This window comes from Nicotiana attenuata, unplaced genomic scaffold (genome assembly GCF_001879085.1).
Source record: "Nicotiana attenuata strain UT unplaced genomic scaffold, NIATTr2, whole genome shotgun sequence".
Lineage (NCBI taxonomy): Eukaryota > Viridiplantae > Streptophyta > Magnoliopsida > Solanales > Solanaceae > Nicotiana > Nicotiana attenuata.
The window spans coordinates 179116-185677 of NW_017672328.1; positions in this window are offsets into that span (position 1 = coordinate 179116).

Below are 6562 nucleotides of genomic sequence, written 5' to 3' on the forward strand. Positions count from 1 at the left end.
ACAGTAGGTTATATACCTGGCAGTATCACCACCCTTCTTGTTGGAATTTCTTTTGATGACGGAGAATCCTCTCAGTCGTGCATGTTCATTGTAGAATGCAAACAAAGTATCTTTATCTCTAAATCGCATTCCAGAGATTGGACCTACAACCACATCCTCTTCAGTGAATTCATTCTCCATTTCCCGATCAACATCACATAACTCTAACTCATTTCCTAAAACCTGCTCCTCATCATCGTTAGCTTCTCCGTGATATTCTCCATGGGCTTCTTCATCATCATCATCTAAGTGCACAGCAGCATCGGCTTCTTCATCATCATCATCTAAGTGCACAGCATTGTTGAAACTGCCGTGAGAATCAACATCGACCCATTCGTATTCATTCAACAAACTATCGTCCGATGTCATCCCTAAAGGTCTGTACAACTCGTCCCTAACTCGATCAAACCTATTATCTTGGTTGATATTCATGGTTGTTGTATTTGTGTTATGTTCATTTGGATTCATATTTTGTTGCACCGCCAAATTTTCTTGGTTTGAATCCATTTTTAGAGAAGGAGAAAGTGTCTGCTGGTTTAAGGATAGGCAAGGAGGAAAGTGTCCGCTGGTTTAGGGTTTGGTAAGGAGGAAGTATACAAAATCGTATACCGTATTTATTTTTAAGAAAATACAATAATTTGTTAATAAATAAAAAACGTATAATTTGTATAAAATACACATAAATACAAGGGAAATACACAAGACTCTTCATCTCCCAACATTTAATTTTTGCATACTTCAAGACTTGAAATTTAATTTTGGGTTTTGGAGGGAAAAATGTAGGCTAATTAGTTAGAGGGTCATTTATGTATTTTCACTGGTGTGGCCAAAGTTGGGTCACACCAGTGTGGTCGTTTAGCATTTCTCTTAGTTTTTAGCCCTACTTCCATCCAAATTAATAATCACTTTCTTTATATTTGTGGTAGTGTTCAAAGATGGTCGGTCTATCACCCACATAGACAATAGAGAAGAAGAAAATGAAACACCAAGTTCAGGCAGGTGTGACGACCCAAAGGGTCATCACCTGTTTTCTTACTCATTCCGTGCTTCCGAGGCCTTGAAAACATCATTTAGGATTGCCTCGATTTGCATGCGCAGTCCGGGCGCGTAGCCGGAAAGCTTAAATATGAATTCTGTGAGAAAAATGCTAAATTTTGATATTAATTTGAATAAATTTGACTTCGGTCAATATTTTGGGTAAACGGACCCGGACCCGTGATTTGACGGTCCCGGAGGGTCCGTAAGAAAATATGGGACTTGGGCGTATGCCCGGAATCGAATTCCGAGGTCCCTAGCCCGAGAAATGAATTTTTGTGTGAAATTGTTTTCTGGAAATGATTAAGGAAAATGAAAATGAAATGTGATTAAAAGACTGTGGTATCGGGCCCGTATTTTGGTTCCGGCGCCCGGTACAAGTCTTATATATGGTTTAAGCGCTTTCTGTAAAGTTTGGTTGAAATCGGACGTCGTTTGACGTGTTTCGGACTTAAAATGGAAAGTTGATGTTTTATGAAAATTTGGAAGAATTCATGAGTTTTGAGGCTTGATCCGTTGTTTTTGATGTTATTTTGGCGATTTGATCGCACGAGTAAGTCTGTAGGATGTTTTTGAGGTTGTGTGTATATTTGGTTTGGAACCCCGAGGGCTCGGGTGAGTTTTGGATAGGCCACGGAGTGCATTTTTGAACTTGGAAATTACTGGTATGATCTGACCTGCAGGCTTCGCATCTGGCTCGCAAATGCGAGCTCGCAAATGCGAAGAATCCTTCGCAAATGCGAAGGTGCTCACATTGCACAGGGATCGCAAATGCGATCATAGCATCGCAAATGCGAACTTTTGTTCGCAATTCCCAAAGTAGCAAGTCGGGGTTTGCAATTGCGAACCCCAGTTCGCATTTTCCACACCTGCAACCTGCATTTTTCATACTTAGACGAATTTCAAGTCATTTTTCACCCCACTTTCAAAATGCAACTCCTTAGGCGATTTTTCAAGAACAAGTTTCATCCCAAATCATTAGTAAGTCGATTTTTACTTAACTCTTTCAATCATTAACATCATTTAATATGTTTTCAACTTAAAATCAATGATTTTCATGGGAGAAATTGGGGGTTTTGGGTAGAACCTAGGTTTTCTATAAATTGGGGATTTGGACCTCAATTTGAGGTCCGATTTTAAAACAAATTGCATATTTGAGTTTGTGGGGGAATGGGTAACCGGGTTTTGGTTCGAACCTCGGGTTTTGACCACGTGGGCCCGGGGGCGATTTTGGAATTTTTTGGGAAAAACTTTGGGAAATTCATTTTTATGCATTCAAATTGATTCATTTAGTGTTTATTAATGTAATTAAGTAATTTGTGGCTAGATTCGACCGGGTTGGAGGTGGAATTTTGGGGTAATGAGGCTTGAGTTGAGTTCAAGGCATCGAGGTAAGTGTTTGGTTTAACCCTAGTTTGAGAGAATAGGAGTTGAGTCTTATTTGTAACTTGCTAACTGTCGAGTACGATGTATAGGCATGGTGACAAGTATCTATACATTGGTGTCTAGCATGACCGTGAGTCCTTATTTGCGAATAGTTTGGTTGTTGTTATCCCTTCCATGCTTAAATGATGACTTCTATATGTTGTAAAGACCTTGTGAAAGAAATTGTGATCTTGAAACTTCGAGGAGCATTGACTCGGGTTGAAATACAAATTGTGAAGGTATATGAGATAAGTAACTCTTTGGAGCATTGACTCAAGTGATAATGTGAACTATGAGATGAAAGTGAAAGAAAGAAAAGAGTTAATGATTTATTCCCTTGCCGGGACGTTGTTGGTTATTGATATTATACCCTTGCCGGGACTTTCGTTATTGTTTATTTATTTCCTTGCCCTTGTTTGAGGTTGTGTGTATATTTGTTTTGGAGCCCCGAGGGCACGGGTGAGTTTTGGATAGGCCACGGAGTGCATTTTTGAACTTGGAAATTGCTGGTATGATCTGACCTGCAAGCTTCGCATTTGCGAAGCCTGGCTCGTAAATGCGAAGAATCCTTCGCAAATGCGAAGGTGCTCACATTGCACAGGGATCGCAAATGCGAAAGCTGGGACTTTCGCAAATGCGACACTTTTGTTCGCAAATGCGAAGTCCCCAAATACGCCAATGGTTCGCAAATGCGAACTTTTGTTCGCAATTCCCAAAGTAGCAGGTCATGGTTCGCAACATTTCCCACATCTGCAACCTGCATTTTTCATACTTAGACGAATTTCAAGTCATTTTTCACCTCACTTTCAAAATACAACTCCTTAGGCGATTTTTCAAGAACAAGTTTCATCCCAAATCATTTGTAAGTCGATTTTTACTTAACTCTTTCAATCATTAACATCATTTAACATGTTTTCAACTTAAAATCAATGATTTTCATGGGAGAAATTGGGGGTTTTGGGTAGAACCTAGGTTTTCTATAAATTGGGGATTTGGACCTCAATTTGAGGTCCGATTTTAAAACAAATTGCATATTTGAGTTTGTGGGGGAATGGGTAACCAAGTTTTTGTTCGAACCTCAGGTTTTGACCACGTGGGCCCGGGGGCGATTTTGGAATTTTTTGGGAAAAACTTTGGGAAATTCATTTTTATGCATTCAAATTGATTCATTTAGTGTTTATTAATGTAATTAAGTAATGTGGCTAGATTCGAGCGGGTTGGAGGTGGAATTTCGGGGTAAAGCCATAGTTGAGGCTTGAGTTGAGTTTAAGGCATCGAGGTAAGTGTTTGGTTTAACCTTAGTTTGAGGGAATATGAGTTGAGTCTTATTTGTAACTTGCTAACTGTCGAGTACGATGTATAGGCATGGTGACGAGTATCTATACATTGGTGTCTAGCATGACCGTGAGTCCTTATTTGCGAATAGTTTGGTTGTTGTTATGCCTTCCATGCTTAAATGATGGCTTCTATATGTTGTAAAGACCTTGTGAAAGAAATTGTGGTCTTGAAACTTCATGGAGCATTGGCTCGGGTTGAAATACAAATTGTGAAGGTATATGAGATATGTAACTCTTTGGAGCATTGGCTTGAGTGATAATGTGAACTATGAGATGAAAGTGAAAGAAAGAAAAGAGTTAATGATTTATTCCCTTGCCGGGACGTTGTTGGTTATTGATATTATACCCTTGCCGGGTTTTTAATTGTTGTTTGTGTTCCCTTGCCGGGACTCTCGTTATTGTTTATTTATTTCCTTGCCCTTGTTTGTGATTGTTGATTGGGTGAGGAAGAGTGTTAAAGCACGAAGGGTGATGCCGTGCACTGTTTGTTTATGGTAAGGAAAGAGTGTAAAGCACGAAGGGTGATGCCGTGCATTTTTTGCTTATAATGCGAAAGAGTGTTAAAGCACGAAGGGTGATGCCGTGCCGCACGATGTACCATTCCGTGCCGATTCTATTGATATATGTAAGGAATGAGAGTAAAAGCACGAAGGGTGATGCCGTGCACATGTTATTGCTTGGTGAGGACGAGAGTAAAAGCACGAAGGGTGTTGTCGTGCACTGGTTGAATTCTGTTTCATTACATACTATTGAGTTGTGCTGTATTCCTTTATTACTGGACGACTCTTATTTGGAATTTATTATACTCCCCACAGCATGTTTCCCCTCCCATATTGTTTATCTGTTTTGTATTTCGATTTCGAGGTTTATGTGGTAGTCTGGTCTAACCTCATCACTACTTCGCCGGGGTTAGGCTAGACACTTACCAGCACATGGGGTCGGTTGCTGATGCTACACTCTGTGTATTTTTTTGCACAGGCCCAGGTTTCGAGCAGCAGCAGCAGCATTAGTACGGGGGCAGGCTTTCAGTATCGTGAGACCCGAGGTAGCCTTGCAGGCGTCCGTAGGCCCGGCGTCTCTCTCTTATTCTCTCTTTTAGACTGTTGCCTCTTTGTATTCGAGACAAACAGCTTATGTGTTCTTTCAGACCCTTGTATTTAGAAATTCGTAGCAGTTCGTGAGTATTGTGACACCAGTCTTGGGTAGAGGCTTATATTGACTACTCCGTGTTTTATTCAGTTTCTATGATTAAGACTTCCGCTATTATTTATTTCGTTGTTTTATATTGTTGTCATAAATTTTTAAAAAGATTTTTTTATTAGTGGAAAGGTAATCAAAATGGCTTGCCTAGCTACTACGAGTAGGCGCCATCACGACTCCCGAGGGTGGGAAATCCGGGTCGTGACACAAATGATCTCTGATTTTTGTTTTAGTTGAAGCATTATATCCGTATTGTAATTACGAAGCGATAGCAAAAAGAATCATCGAATTTGGACATCGTATGAGGAATTTATGGTCATTTTACTAAGAATTGGGTTGCCAGATTTTTCAGATCAATTATGAAATTGCCACTGAATTCATATTTAAAAATCTGCACTTTTGCAAATATTGAAAGCAACATGTCTCCTTCACTATAAGGTCAAATAGAGTGATTCAAAAGCCTAACTTGACTAAAATATCACAAGGAATCCATTGGAGGCATTAAAAGCAAGTTTCAGGATCGCTTGGCACAAGAAACGAGGCAAAATAGCTGGCAGAAAAATATGTAAAATAAGGGTTTGTTCATTTGGTAATATTTTGAGTTGGGGAGCTCGGATTTGGGCGATTTTGGTGGCTATTCTCAACATATGGATTGGGGTAAGTGTTCTTTACTCGATTTTGGTTATATTTCAAGAATCCATCTTCATTTTTGGGATTTGATTGATGATTTCAAAGTGAAATTTGGGAATTTTTGCTTAAAGTTTCATTAAGTGAATTTTTATGTTTTGAACATCGATTCAGAGTCAGATTTGAGTGAAATTAATATGGTTGAACTCATAATTGAATGGGTTATTGGATTTTGTGAGTTTTGTTGGGTTCCGAGGTGCGGGCCCGGGTTGGAAAATTTGGCCGATTTTGTGCTTTTGATTAAAGATTGGACCTTTTTCAATTGGGATTGATTTCATTTGCATTGTTTGATGTATTTGAGTTATTTTTTTGTTAGTTTCGAGTTGTTCGGAGGCCGGAACGTGCATGATGGCATTTTTGGAGCATCACTTGGCTTGCTCGGTGTTGGAATTGGCTTATTCAAGATAAGTAACTCTTCTAAAATTAGTGTTGAGGGTATGAAACCCCAAATTACGTGTTGTGTGATTGGTATTAAGGTGATGCACATGCTAGGTGACGGAAGTGTGGGCGTGCACCCTGTGAATTGTGACTCCATTATTTCCTGGGACTGTTTAGTGGCTCTATTTTGTTGATTTCTGTGTTTTCACCATGTGATTAAGTAACTGTGCTATCAATCATGCTAGATATGATGTTTAGACTTTATGCTGATATTGTTATGGCCCATAGTGGTCGTTTCTTGCTGTCATCTCACTGATTTTTATTGTTATTTTTCTACTCAGTCATATTCATTGCTATTCGTATTATATCTCAGTCANTATATCATATCGTTGTTGTCGGGCTAGTTTCATGACATTGTGAGCCCGTGAGTGAGACAGGAGAGATTGATGACTGAGTGAAGT